We start from the raw sequence: 13,715 nt of genomic DNA, 5'->3' as shown, positions 1-13,715 counted from the left end.
ATACTGGGGGACAGTGAAAGGGCCTTCCTAGAGTCTTCTTCCTCTTTCTACAGCTGTCTGGGAAACTCCACATATTTCTACAATGGTTTTCCTTTCGTCTATTGCTTTGCCCAATATGACAGTGATCTGAGGCTGCAGGTGGGGGGCAGCTCTGGCTGGAGAATGCGTGGGGGAAAGCGGCCGCAGGAACCTTAGCACAGGGCTGACCAGGCAAGAGGTCCTGCTTCTTGGGTGTGCCTTTGAAAAGGGCCTGTTGTTGGCTGCAAGGTCCTGCCAGAGTCCTTTCTATGCCACGACTCCTGCTGGAGCTCGTGGCCCTAGCCTGTGGGGAAGGCAGGAAGCTCGCTGGATCCACGTGGAGTGTCCCAACGCACCCCCATTGAGCCGCCCACCCAGTACCGTGTCCCCTGTCCCCAGCCCTGCAGGACCAGCTGGTGTCTGCACTGCCAGAGGCTGAGCTGGGCCCGCGACCTACCGGGAGGCAGCTGCTTCCACAACAATCTGGAGCCTCACACACCTGGGAGGGGCAGCCCACCCCATGAACCTTGCCCTCTATGACTGCCCCAGGAGCTGGTCCAGAGAAGGCATGGGATGGACAAGGTTTACCCACCTATTCCTCAAGTTATTACTATTCTGGGGCCTAAGAAGTACAGGTGAAGCAGCATCATAGTCCAGACAGGCTCCTCACTGACTGCGTCAGCCTGCGCAGCTTCCCCCCAAGGACTGGCCCCTGCAAATCCCTGCCCCACCCACCGCTCTGCTAACATACAACACAGAGCAGGTCACCATTTTCAGCCACCAGCGTGGGACCTCTGCCTTCCCTCCATCCTGACCTATGTCCTCCCAGAGCTCTCACCAAAACAGTGCTGTTATCAACAAGATCTCCCCACACCAGATTGTAGCCTCTCCTTCCATCCCTCCCCTAGGGGTCACTTGCCCTAGGTTTTTTTTTTTTTTTTTCCTTCATTAAACTTTGTTTTATGGGTCTCATTAAACTTTGTTTTAATGGGTCTCACAATTCTGTGACAGACTGATTTTTGGTCAAGTTGTTTCCATTAAAAAGTATTGATTTTAAAAACTAGTAACTTAAAACTGCCACACGCAAAACAAAATGGTCCACAAAACATTTTCCTTTCCTTCTGAAGGTTTTCCTATGCATTGTTATCATTACACTAACTGCTGGTCCCTCTTTTTTGGAGAGTTTTTGCTACAGGGTGTATGAACTCGCTGGAAAGACAGAGACAGAGAGACAGAAAGCGAGAAATCACCCCCTAGAGGGGATGGCCCTGCCACAATCCCTTCTCCTCCATTCCCTTCTCCAGCTCTTGGGCATGCACGCACATTTGCCTGGCATGAGTTTTAAGCCACCAGGTCTGGACACGAACTGTGGTCAACTATGATGATGCATTATCATTAACAAGTCTGTTACTATTAAACTTAAATGACCCATTGAGATGAACAGTTCTGAGACTGTCCTTCCACCACTGAGGTGGCAGGAATCAGGGATATTTATTCAGCCTTCTGAGCTTTCTGGGTAGACTTGGTGACCTTACCAGCTCCAGCAGCCTTCTTGTCCACAGCTTTGATGACACCCACAGCAATTGTCTGTCTCATATCACAAACAGCAAAACGACCCAGAGGAGGATAGTCAGAGAAGCTATCAACAGACATTGGCATTCCAGGAACCATAACAACAATGGCAACATCACCAGATTTCAAAAGTTTAGGGCCATCTTCCAGCTTTTTACCAGAATGGTGATCAATGTTTTCCTTCAGCAAACTTGCAAGCAATGTGAGCTGTGTGACAACCCAGTACAGGGGCACAGCCAGCACTAATTGATCTGGATGGTTCAGGATAATCACCTGAGCAGTAAAGCCAGCTTCTTCCTTTGGTGAGCCATTTTTGCTGTCACCAGCTACATTGCCACATCAAACATCTTGGACAGACATGTTGTTCACATTGAAAACCATGTAGTCCCCAGGAAGAGCTTCACTCAGAGCTTCATGGTACATTTCAACAGACTTTACTTCAGTTGTCACATTGTCACATTGACTGATGCAAAGGTGACCACCAGTTTGAGCATACCTGTCTCCACTCAGCCAGCAGGGACAGTGCCAATACCACCAACTTTGTATACATCCCGGAGGGGCAGATGCAAGGCTTGTCAGTTGGACAAGTTGGTGGCAGGATGCAATCCACAGCTTCAAGCAGTGTAGTTCCACTGGCATTGCCATTTTTATGGGTGACTTTCCATACCTTGAACCATGGTATATTAGCACTTGGCTCCAACATGTTGTCACCATTCCAACCAGAAATTGGCACAAATGCTACTGTGTCGGGATTGTAGCCAATTTTCTTAATGTAGGTGCTGACTTCTTTAACAATTTCCTCATATCTCTTTTGACTGTAGGGTGGCTCAGTAGAATCCATTTTGTTAACACCAACAATTACTTGTTTCACACCCAGTATGTAAGCCAGAATGGCATGCTCACTGGTCTGCCCGTTCTTGGAGACACCAAATTCACCACCAGCAGCAACAATCAGGACAGCACAGTCAGCCTGAGATGGGCCTGTAATAACGTTCTTGAGAAAGTCTCTGTGTCCTGGGGCATTGGTTGTAGTCACATAATACTTGCTGGTCTCAAGTTTCCACAGGGAGATATCAATGGTAATACCACGCTCATATTCAGCTTTCAGTTTATCTAAGACCCAGGCATATTTTAAGGAGACCTTTTCCATCTCAGCAGACTCCTTCTCAAATTTTTCTATGGTTCTTTTGTCGATCCCACCACATTTGTAGATCAGATGGACAGTAGTGGTGGACTTGCTGGAATCTACGTGTCCAATGACAATGATGTTGATGTGGGTCTTCTCCTTTCACATTTTGGCTTTGATTTAGTGGTGGTTTTTATGACACGTATGTTCTGATAGCAAACACATTGCAAAAAAGCCCCTAGTTCTGGATCAAGACATGTACCTTTCTACAGACCAGAGAGCAGAGAAACCACCCTTGGTGTTCTGTGCAAGCCACCTCTGTGCCCGCCACACCCCTCTGCTGTTCTCTGACTTCAAGGGCAGGATTCCATGCCATGTCCCTGCAAATACGTCAGTTCCTGTCACAGCAGGCCACTTACTTTCCTCTTCACCTCCAGGCTCAGACCTGGAAGTCCTGGCAGACAAGCAAGGATGCCCCTGAGTTTAATCCACCTCCATCTTGCCCTGCTCCAGTTGCTTCAAAATTGGCAATCCACAGTCCAAACTTCCCTGCTCCCTCCAGTTCCTTTGTGTGCTCCCCTCCACTCACCCCCCCCATGTGTTCAGTAGATGGAAGGAGTTGCCCTGTTTGGAGAAGCACCCTGTCTGCCCTGGACCCAGAGAAGTTTGTGCTATTTCCTCATTTCAAAGCTCCCAGAGCACTCACTGGGGTTAAAAGTACAGGTGCCCTTGGGTAGGCTGCAACTACTGGTCTTTGCTGTCACCTATCTGTCCCTCCACTACCTGAAGCACAGGGCGCCAAGCTCTTCCAGTACTGTGGCCCACTGCCTTATCTCCCCAGCTAAGATCTGCTGCATCAGCAGAAGAGGGGCTGGAACTAGTGCTGCCCAGGCAAGTACTTCTGCTGGCAGACCAGGGGCAGCCATTGCAGCTACAAATTTAGTGATTCTTATAAAAAAGAAAAAGAAAACACCTCTAGAAATGCATATTTTGTATATTTGAGAAAACAAGAAATATATTGTATTAATACCAAGTGCTTGACATTTTAAACTCTGGAATGCTTGCCATGATGTACATGACTTTACTCAAGGAGATCTCACCTGGTGACAGGCTGCCACAGCTGAATGAAACCAAAAGGTGGTGGTGGGAATGGTGGAATTCTCTTCTCTGTCTCCTTCCTCAGAGACTATTGGAGCTTGAGTGCCTACAAGAGCCCAAGGGTTTGACTGATGGTGGCCAAGCTTGCTTCCACTCACTCGAGCTCTCTCCTGCAGCATTCATGCAATTTCAGGACTAGAACTATGGTATTGGACTTGTAGTCCATGGGGGACTGGATGACCTGTCACATATGAGGAAGACAGTGGAGGAAAGTGACATTTATAGCTCAGAGGATTTTGTGATGACAAAGTTTTTTTACCTGCTTAGATAGCACAAGGGGAATGACACACTAGACTTGTATTTTGTCACTTCTGAGACATCTCCACATTTGCCATGAAGCTGGAAAACCTGGACCCAGTAACTAAAATAGCAGTTCTCAGCTTTGGGTTCAGGCCTTTAAACTATATGGGCTCAGCTAATGGTAAGCCAGCATGAAGCTGAGAACTGCTTTCCCCATTGTCTGAACAGTAGAAAATTTTATAATGGTAGCTCCTCGATCATGGGAGAGCAGCAGAAGTGACAGACCAGCCCGGTCACAAAGGCTTGGACTCAATCCCAGGAGCCAAGTGAGAAGCTATCTTGCCTATCTGTACCTGTGTATTCCCCTCAGGGACACCTCTCATTCCATCCCACCCCATCCCATCCCTCTCATCCTACCCCATCCCACACCATCTCACACCACCCCATCCTATCTCATCCCATCGGGGCAACAGGGAAGGTTGCTGTGTGCTCACTGCACAACTGTCCATCAATCACCTTAGGTTCCCTTTTTTTGATTTGAAAGGATGATCAATACATTTTAGAAAATAAGAACATGCTCAGCCCTTTTGGGAGCCCCAGTCCTGTAGGGAGTGCAGGCAGGAACACAGATGGTCCCAGAACTGCAGAGCTCCTGGAAGATGGAAATGTATATTTCACTTTTCTGCCTCCTTTTTAGAGTTTGTGGCCACAAATGTATGTTTCAACAATCCTGTAAGGTGGGCTTATCATTATGCTGCATGATTAAAGACTAATCAATTTCCTGAAACTAAAATCACAAGGAGAGCAGGCCTGGTGTTACCTTCCCACATGGCTGATGTCACACTACTCTTGAGTGTGACTTTCTTTTTTGCTGTTGTTGTTCTTTGGGGTTTTGTTTTGTCTTGTTTTGGGGGGAGAGGTTTTTGCTATAGGGCATGTGCACTCACCAGAAAGACAGAGAGAGACAGAGACAGAAAGTGAGAAATCACCCCCTCTCCCTCGGGAAGAGGATGGCCACACTGCAATCCTTTCTCCTCCATTCTCCTCTTGGGGTCCTGAGTACACATGCATATGCACCCGGTGTGAGTTTAAGCCACCAGGTCCAGGACTTGAACCATGGCTGACTACATGGGAGTCCAGCGACATAGCCATTACGCCAACTGCTGGTCCCTTGAGTGTGACTTTCTGTCATCACTTGGCCCCACTTTTTCTTTATTGTGCGAGGTGTGAGCCCAACCTGTGGGGTTATGGGTTTGCTTTTCTGCTGTGGTTCCTAAGAGACACATTCTCAAGGGAAACATTGCACCACCATGGATAGAAGAGAGGCTGTTTGAACCCCCTCCCCATGGCTCTGTACAAACATTGCCCAGGGAGCAGGAAGTGGAGGGAGAGCTCTCAGTGTGCAAGACTCAGGCAGCTGTAGGTGGTGAGATGCTTTCTGTGAGGGACCTACAGAAAGGAAACTTGTATGACAAGATTATGGGGTAACAGCATGACCTCCAGACATCAAAGTACTGGAGCAAAGCATGGTTTCAAACAAAGACCTCGTACACCTTCCAGTTGCAGGCTGGGCATGTCACCATTATCAGAGGGGCTTTTGGGGAAGGGTAGGGGTTACACAGACTGGGGAAGATAGACCTAAACAGTATTTATGACACACAACAACCAGAACCCAGGAAGGAGATGCAGCCATGCAGTAAATGTGATGACCTCTCCTAAAGAGGAAGTGGACCATACCGTCTCACCTTCCACACAGCATACACATCTAGGGTACAGTTGGTACCAAAACTGTGTGTGTGTGTGTATGTGTGTGCACGCAAAACTAGCAATTTTCCTCAGTTGTGGAAGCATCTCATGGACCATAACAAAATTGTTTCTTTTAACTGGTTTATCATACATGTAGTTTCTTAAAGAATAATTGGGGTCAGCAAGTGGCATGATGGTTACAACAACTGGATCTCACATAGCAGACTGTGCAGTTCAAGTCCTAGAGCAGAAGCTTGGAGAAGACTCTGGACCCATGTGCATGTGTGCTCCAAGTCCTTGGAGAAGAATGAAGGAGAAGAGATTGTGGCATGGCCATCCCACCTAGGGTATTCTTTCTCACTTTTCTTCTCTCTTTGGCAAATTAAAAATAAAATGATATAAAGTATAAGACTATGTATGTCAGAAATGTGGCTATGCATTTTCCTCTGCACACTGTTCTGGACTGTCAAGCTGTACCATATGTTGTAAATATACTCTCATGTTTTTGTCTGCAGATACTGCACACTAGTGCAGCCCCTGCTCTGGATGGTTGAGGAGTCCATGTTGCTCAGTCAGGACTACCTGTGTGGGGAAGAGGCTGAGGATGTAGAGAGCCCCCAGTGCAGTCAGGGTCCCCTTTCCCCAGGTACTGGGCTGTGAGGTGAGGGATAATGTAACTATGAGCTCCTCACACCAGGTAGGTTTATTCTCCTTCCAGTGCGTAACTCCAAACCCTTCTCTCTGTCCCTGCAACTCCCCCTACTGTTTGAATCACTATTCATTCATTAAAGAACATCCATTTTGGGACCAGCAGTTAGCATAATGGTTATGTCGCTGGACTCCCATGTATTCAACCGCGGTTCGAGTCCCGGACCCGGTGGCTTAAACTCAAGCTGGGCGCGTGTGCGTGCATGCCCAAGATCCCGAGAGGAGAATGGAGGAGAAGGGATTGCGTGGCCATCCCCCCAGAGGGTGATTTCTCACTTTCTATCCCTCTGTCTCTCTCTGTCTGGTGAGCACACATGCCCTATAGCAAAACCTCTCAAAAAAAAAAAAAAACTGGGACAAAAAAAATGTTCTTTTTTTTTTTTTTTGGAGAGGTGTTTGCTATAGGGCATGTGTGCTCACCAGACAGAGAGAGACAGAGAGATAGAAAGTGAGAAATCACCCTCTGGGGGGATGGCCACGCAATCCCTTCTCCTCCATTCTCCTCTCGGGATCTTGGGCATGCACGCACACGCGCCCAGCTTGAGTTTAAGCCACCAGGTCCAAGAAGCAAACTGCGGTCGACTCCGTGGGAGTCCAGCGACATAGCCATTATGCTAATTGTTGGTCCCTTTTGTCCCAGTTTTTTCAAGTACATCTTTTCTGCATGTAAGTATTGTCTGGTCGTGGGCTTTATGTCTGCCCAGAAGGACACATGGGAGTCCATGAAGCTGACTCCCCTGAAGGTCTGAAGTACACTACAGGACCCTAGGCCTCCCCCATAGTCCATGTTGTTATTGTGAACTTCATGAACCAAGACAGTCTCAGCACGGAGAATTTCCAGGGGCTTAGAGGCTTCCTCCCAGGACTCAAGCAAGGCCAGATAGGTCTTTGGAATGTGCAGGTTCTGAGCATCCCAGACCTCCTGAGCAAAGCTTTTACCGCACCATAAGTTTTCACCTGTTTGGGACAAATATCAGGGGTTGGGGGGTGAGGAGGAGAAGAGGGCATAGTCATTGTGTGTTTCTGGTTCTAGAGCTCCTGCATGTGGTTGGTTTTGTGGTGTGTGCTTTAGTTTTAAAAACTATGACACTGTTGTTGAGAGTGGAAATCCAATCTTACATACCTCCATTGATATGTAGAGACCCACTTTTTCCACAGCCTCACCAGTACATGTGACACTTAGGATATTCTGTTAAAGACATTCTGATGGCTGTGTTGAACTATCTCACTGTGACTTTTTCTTTCTTAATTTGGTGCAGGACTTGTGTGCTCATGGGAGAGAGTGAGAGTGAGAGTGAGAGTGAGAGAGAAATCCCCCCCTCCCATGTCCCCATGGTCAAGTTTTCAAGCCCAAGCATCTTACTTTCTGCAATCCTTTCTCCACCATTTCTGCCTCTTGGAGTATTGGACACACACACACACACACACAGGCACACACCTGGTATATTTTTCAAGCCACCAGGTCCGAGACTCTAACTGTGTGGTTGAGCATGAAGGATCCAGCTGCCTTAATCACATACTGGCCCCTCTCACTATCATTTCAGTTTGTATTCTTATGAAATGGCTAACATCTATTCAAGTACTTGATTTTCCTTTTTGTATCTTCAATGAGAATACTCTCAGTGCCTTTTGTCTATTTTGAAATGAGTTGTTTATTTGTTGCATGTGTGTGTGTACTTTGAGGATTCTTTACACATTCCAGATGCTAGCCCTTGGATGAATATATGGTTTGCAGATACTTTTTCAAGGCTAATCCTCAGTTATTCTCCCTTCTTTAAAACGCCTTTCACACTGCCTAGGGGTATATAGTTGATGAACTGTAATTTATCCATTTATTTATTTCTTTTTTTCGAGAGGTTTTTGCTATAGGGTATGTGCACTCATCAGAAAGACAGAGAGAGAAATGAGGCAGAAAGCAAGAAATTACCCCCCAAGGGGGATGGCCATGCCACAATCCCTTCTCCTCCATTCTCTTCTCAGTACTTTGTGCACACATGCACATGCAACCGGCATGAGTTTAAGCCACTGGATCCAGGACTCAAACTGTGGTCAATTAAATGGGAGTCCAACAACATAGCCATTATGCCAATTGCTGATCCCAATCCATTTCATTTTATAGATCACAAGTTTGATGTCAAGTCTAATAGTTCTTGCCTAGCCCTAGATCCCAATTTATTCCTCTTAGATTTCTTTCTTTTTCTTTTTCTTTTTCTTTTTCTTTTTCTTTTTCTTTTTCTTTCTTTCTTTTCTTTCTTTTTCTTTCTTTCTTTCTTTCTTTCTTTCTTTTCTTTTTGAAAGACATTTGCTATAGGGTGTGTCCAGTCACTGGAGAGACAGAGAGAGACAGAGAGACAGAAAGCAAGAAATCACCACCCCAGGGGAAGACCACACCACAAACCCTTCTCCTTTCAGGATTTTGGACACACATGCACACACACCTGGTGTATTTTAAGTCACCAGGTCCAGGACTTGAACTGTGGTCGACTACATGGGAGTCCAGTGATATAACCATAACACCATCTGCTGGTCCCTTCTCTTAAATTTCTAAGAAGTGTTATATAATTTTGCCAATTTATTGTATGCATGATTTACTTGGAGTAATGTTTGTATGACCCATGAGGTTTAGGTATTTCCATTGAGGATCTTTTTTCCTTCCTTCCTTCCTTCCTTCCTTCCTTCCTTCCTTCCTTCCTTCTTCCTTCCTTCCTTCTTCCTTCCTTCCTCCCTTCCTTCTTTCCTCATTTTCTTTTCTGTTACTTCTTTTTCTTCTTTCTTCCTGTCCCTTTCAACCAGGGATATCATTATTCTAGCCTCACTTGATGAAGAAGCTGTACTTACTCCAATTAATTCCTTTTGCATATCTGTTAGAAATCAGTTGATCATATTTGTTTGGTCTTGTATTTGTTTAATTGATTGATGTGTCTACCTTCTGTCATTATAACACATATTTGCTATATCATAAGTATCCAAACAGGAGGAAACGTACTCTTGTTTTTTGAAATAGCTTTAAATATTCAAAATGATTTGCCTTCTCATAAAAAAGAATGTTTCAAAGAGGGATTAGCAGATGAACTGAACTCCTATAGGGTTGACCGCAGTTTGAGTCCTGGACCAGGTGGCTGGAAAAATCACACCAGTCATGTGTGCATGCATACCCAAGATCCTAGGAGGAGAAGGGAGGAGAATGAATTGGAGCATGACCATCCCCCATTGGGTGTGGTTTCTCACTTTCCCTCTCACTGCATCTGGCTCTATTACTGGCAAGTGCACACATGCTAAAACAAAAATCTTTTTTAAAAGGTTTTAAAATATATAAATACTTATGTTCTTTATTTTTACACTAAAGCAACTTCTGCAACAGTGTTTTTATTTAACAGTTTACTGTGAACATATTTCCTAGTAGTATGAGGACTATCTCATTTAAGAAATAAAAATAAACCCAAAACACATATGATTGTAGTATTGTGTTATATGCATGTATGGAATTTTAAAAACTCAACTCCTCTTAATGGTTGTGATTTTTAAATTTTGGTTGCAAGGAATGATGAAATCAACATTCTTATTATTGCACATACATTTGCCGCAGTGATCTCAACCCTTGTCTCTTGTCATTTAACTTTATCATGATGTATGTAAAAATACAATTTCTCGAAACTTTCCATGGTCAGCCATTTTCTCGATAGCTTCTGGGCTTTGTGGTGCACTCTGAAGATCTTCTCCCTTACAAAATTGATGGGGCCATGCAGACAACACAAGCTGGTAAAGAGGCTGCTCCCATGTCTAAAAGGCAAGACCTGGACTGGGAAGAAACTGTGAGGCAAGGCCCAGTTTACGAGCCCTCCCTTGTGTCATTGTACTGGCTGGTATTCAATTTCTCTCCCGTGAGTTTTACTGTTATTACGGTACCATGCAAGGGTAAAATATCACCCCCAATCATTACAATAAAGCCAATTAGTGATCTTGTAGAAATGTGGTTTCCTAAGATGGGCACGAGAGCGCTGGGAAGTTTGAGACTCCCCCATCTGTTTGTTTAAGCCAAAATTAACATATGTTAGGTCAAATTAGTATAAGCCAAAGTAGCATTAGTAGCATATGAAAACTAAGTTAGTTTAAAGCTAGTTTTATGTAAATAGCCCTTGTTAAAGCTACAGGCCAAAGTTAACTCATGCTAGGCAAAGTCAGCACATTCACCACATAACAGAGACTCACAGATAAAACAAAAAAGAACTCACTAATTGACAGACTCAGCAAACAAAATACAGAAACCCGTGGGTTTTTTATAAAGAAAGGAAAAGCCTGACTGACAACGACAGGATGAACAAACCTGAAGGATCCAGAGAAAGGTTAACTATCTTAGCTGGGAGTTCTTATCTAAAGCAACAGGTAGTTTTCAACTACAAAGAGTTTCTCATCTATGTGCTATTGACTATAAAAAACTGATAATAAAACATCCTGTGTTGTCTCCTGAGCTACAAGATCATCTTCCTTTCCCATATGGGTAATAGACTCACCATCTTTTGATGTAATACATAGATAGTCCATATATTAACTGTGCCTTTACTTAACAAGATAAGATTTCTATCTAGGTCTTTGCAACCAGCAATGTTGCCGCCCTGATCCAGGACTGAAGTTATCAAGCTGACCTAGGACTGAAGTTACCAAGGTTCCTCCAAGCCCCCTCTTCAAAAGACCCTGTCTGGTAATCAAGACCGAAGAATAAAATGCACCAGACAAATAGACTCCTTCGTTTTGAGAACTGTGTTTGGCTTCATCTGTTCAAACAAGACAGACATCATATTTTATGATCACTGTTCCTGTGCCTTGAATTCCCTATTTCTTAGAGAAAAACTTTTATTTCCCCCTCACCCCTCCTACTCCTGTAAGACATCCCTCAATAAATACGTGTGTTTGGTAGCCGCTAGTGCGGCAGCCTGGAGCTGGCTCTGGCTGGGGTCGGCTCAGAACAAGATAAGAGGCATTGAGGTCTTAGTCTCATTTTTTTGTTCCTGATCACCCGTGTCACCTTCCTGTGTATGAGTCACCCACCACTGCCAAGGCTGGACCCCGGCACAAAATGATAGAATAAAAGCTACTAGTTAATGTTCTCTGCAAGTCCTTTCAATGGTTTCACTTATACTGTCCACACCTGCCCAGCCACTGAAGAATTTTCTAGTCTGCTGGGGAGCTGCAAAAACATACAGTTCTGGGAGGTGAGACTGGGTCTCCTGGTCTGTCTGGGTCTCCAAGAAATTTCCCACAGTCTCCCCCTGTTTTGAAACCATTCTGCAGCAGGGAGGGAAGGTTTGAGCAATCTTTCTCCTTTCTACCAGCTGTCCCTAACCAAGACGACTTCATAAAAATATTTTCCAAATCTCCTGCTGCAAGATCTCACAGTGCTGTACACAATTCCCGGTGGAATCCAAGAATCCAGGTGGGCCAGGACAGAGCGGGGTTGCTGGCGGGCAACCTGCAATCACCACTCTGCCATCCGAATTGGTCCCCCTCTCTGGCTCCACCTGGCAGCCGCTTTTATACTGTTTTTATCCAGAGCTCCAGAGCTCCGGGGGCACCAACAAGGGAAGGAATTCCACCTGGTGTCCAGGACACAGTTCCAGGAGGCCAAGGCATGGCAGAATTGTCCCGCTGTGCCGAGGCATCAGGCTGGCATCCACCCCTCAGTGAGTGGCTCTGTAGGCAACTAGGAAACAGTACTGCTCTTTCTGGGACCTGTGTGTCAGGCTGTTGGGAGTGAAGGTGACCAGCACTCTCGAGTGCCCTTTGCCAGTGGGAACTGAGCAGGTCAGTGCAGACATGGTGGCCCAAGCCCACACATTGGGCCTTCCTTCCTTCCTTCCATTTGACTAGCAAGTGGGGACCAGCGTAGGTCTGATACTGGGGCAATGCCACCAGCCGACATTGTTCTTCTAGGGCCCATCCTCAGATGTGCTGGTTACCACTCTGGGGATGGGAAGCACCTGGACTCCTAATATCCCCACAGAGGGTGCCCAGATCCTGGGGATCCCTAGTGGTTCCCAAGCATCCTACCTCCACCTTCCCAATTTTGTGGTCTAGTCAGGGGCCTCCAAACACAAGAGGAAGCCCTGGGGAAATCACTGTGCTTGGGTTCACAGTTCCACCTGCCTGTCCCTCTGAACAAATTTTTCCCATTTTTCTTCAGAGCTGCAGACATATTGAAACTGTTATAGGATGGGAAAGTTGATCTGTGCTGTGTACAATATATACATTTTTTTAGGTCTAGGTCTCTAAGATTAAAGACCCATCCTGAGATGCAGAATGAAAAACTACAAACACTAGTAAAGAATGAAAAGGGGGGACCAGCAGGTGGCATGGTAGTTAAGGTGCTAGACACTCCCACATGGCCAACCACAGTTCGAGCCCTGGACCTAGTGGCTTGCTTTCTCACTTTCCTTCTCTCTCTCTGTCTCATTCTGATTATATTAAAACTAAATGAATGAATAAATAAAAATTAAATAAATAATTTTAAAAAAGGAAAAAGGAAGTTTTAAAAGGAAAGTAAGAATTTTTAATAGGAAAGGAGTACACTCCCATGGCTGATAGGCACGTAGGTGGGCAGCTGTTAAAGAAGGACAACTGCACTGGGAAGGGTTTAGGTGTTAACATTTATTCCAAGAGCTGATAATGAATATTTAGCAGGGGAAGGCCTGTCATGGCATCTGACTTCTTTGTTGCATTCATGGGCTTTTTCCTGCACTGTGTATCTCTCACAGGTGAGGAATTCAATGACCTTATCCTGCATGTTCAGTATAGACTTAGGAGATATGAACATCCTAATTTGGATAAACTGGCCAATTAGTTTATTGCCTTAGTTGGAATTAGGATGTTGACCAAAATGTCCAGTTGGGTACCTTTGTATTTATGAGGAGTGATAAAGGGAAATTTACAACTATCCCATGTGTCTTCCTAAGGTACTAAAGAAGGAATAAGAGATCTGCTTTGCCTTCTTGACACCAGGAGCCAAGTGGGAGGAAGGAGTCTCTGCAGATGGCCTGGTTGTAATGCCGTAGTTGTGATTAATGTGACTGATGCCCTTCTGCTATTTTCTTAGGGCTACTCACTCATTTCTAGCTAACTGCCTATCACATTCCACTGTCAAGAACTTGAGACC

The 13,715-nt window shown here is 45.3% G+C and overlaps 1 long non-coding RNA gene and 1 pseudogene across 1 annotated transcript in view; both read right to left on the bottom strand.

Moving 5' to 3' along the window:
• Positions 1-1,509: 1,509 nt before the first annotated feature.
• LOC102483657 (elongation factor 1-alpha 1 pseudogene) lies at positions 1,510-2,884 on the bottom strand (annotated as a pseudogene).
• A 938-nt stretch (positions 2,885-3,822) lies between these two features.
• The window catches only part of LOC102483372 (uncharacterized), a 69,182-nt gene continuing 59,289 nt past the window's right edge, over positions 3,823-13,715 (bottom strand). The window contains exon 3 of the long non-coding RNA XR_337312.1: positions 3,823-3,920. This is a non-coding gene — a long non-coding RNA (uncharacterized LOC102483372). The remainder of the gene's footprint in view (positions 3,921-13,715) is intronic.

The sequence above is a fragment of the Tupaia chinensis genome, unplaced genomic scaffold (assembly GCF_000334495.1).
Source record: "Tupaia chinensis unplaced genomic scaffold, TupChi_1.0 Scaffold145280_1, whole genome shotgun sequence".
In the NCBI taxonomy this organism is placed as follows: domain Eukaryota; kingdom Metazoa; phylum Chordata; class Mammalia; order Scandentia; family Tupaiidae; genus Tupaia; species Tupaia belangeri.
The sequence above is the reverse complement of the archived record's forward strand: the minus strand, read 5'-3'. Positions and strand labels throughout refer to the sequence as shown.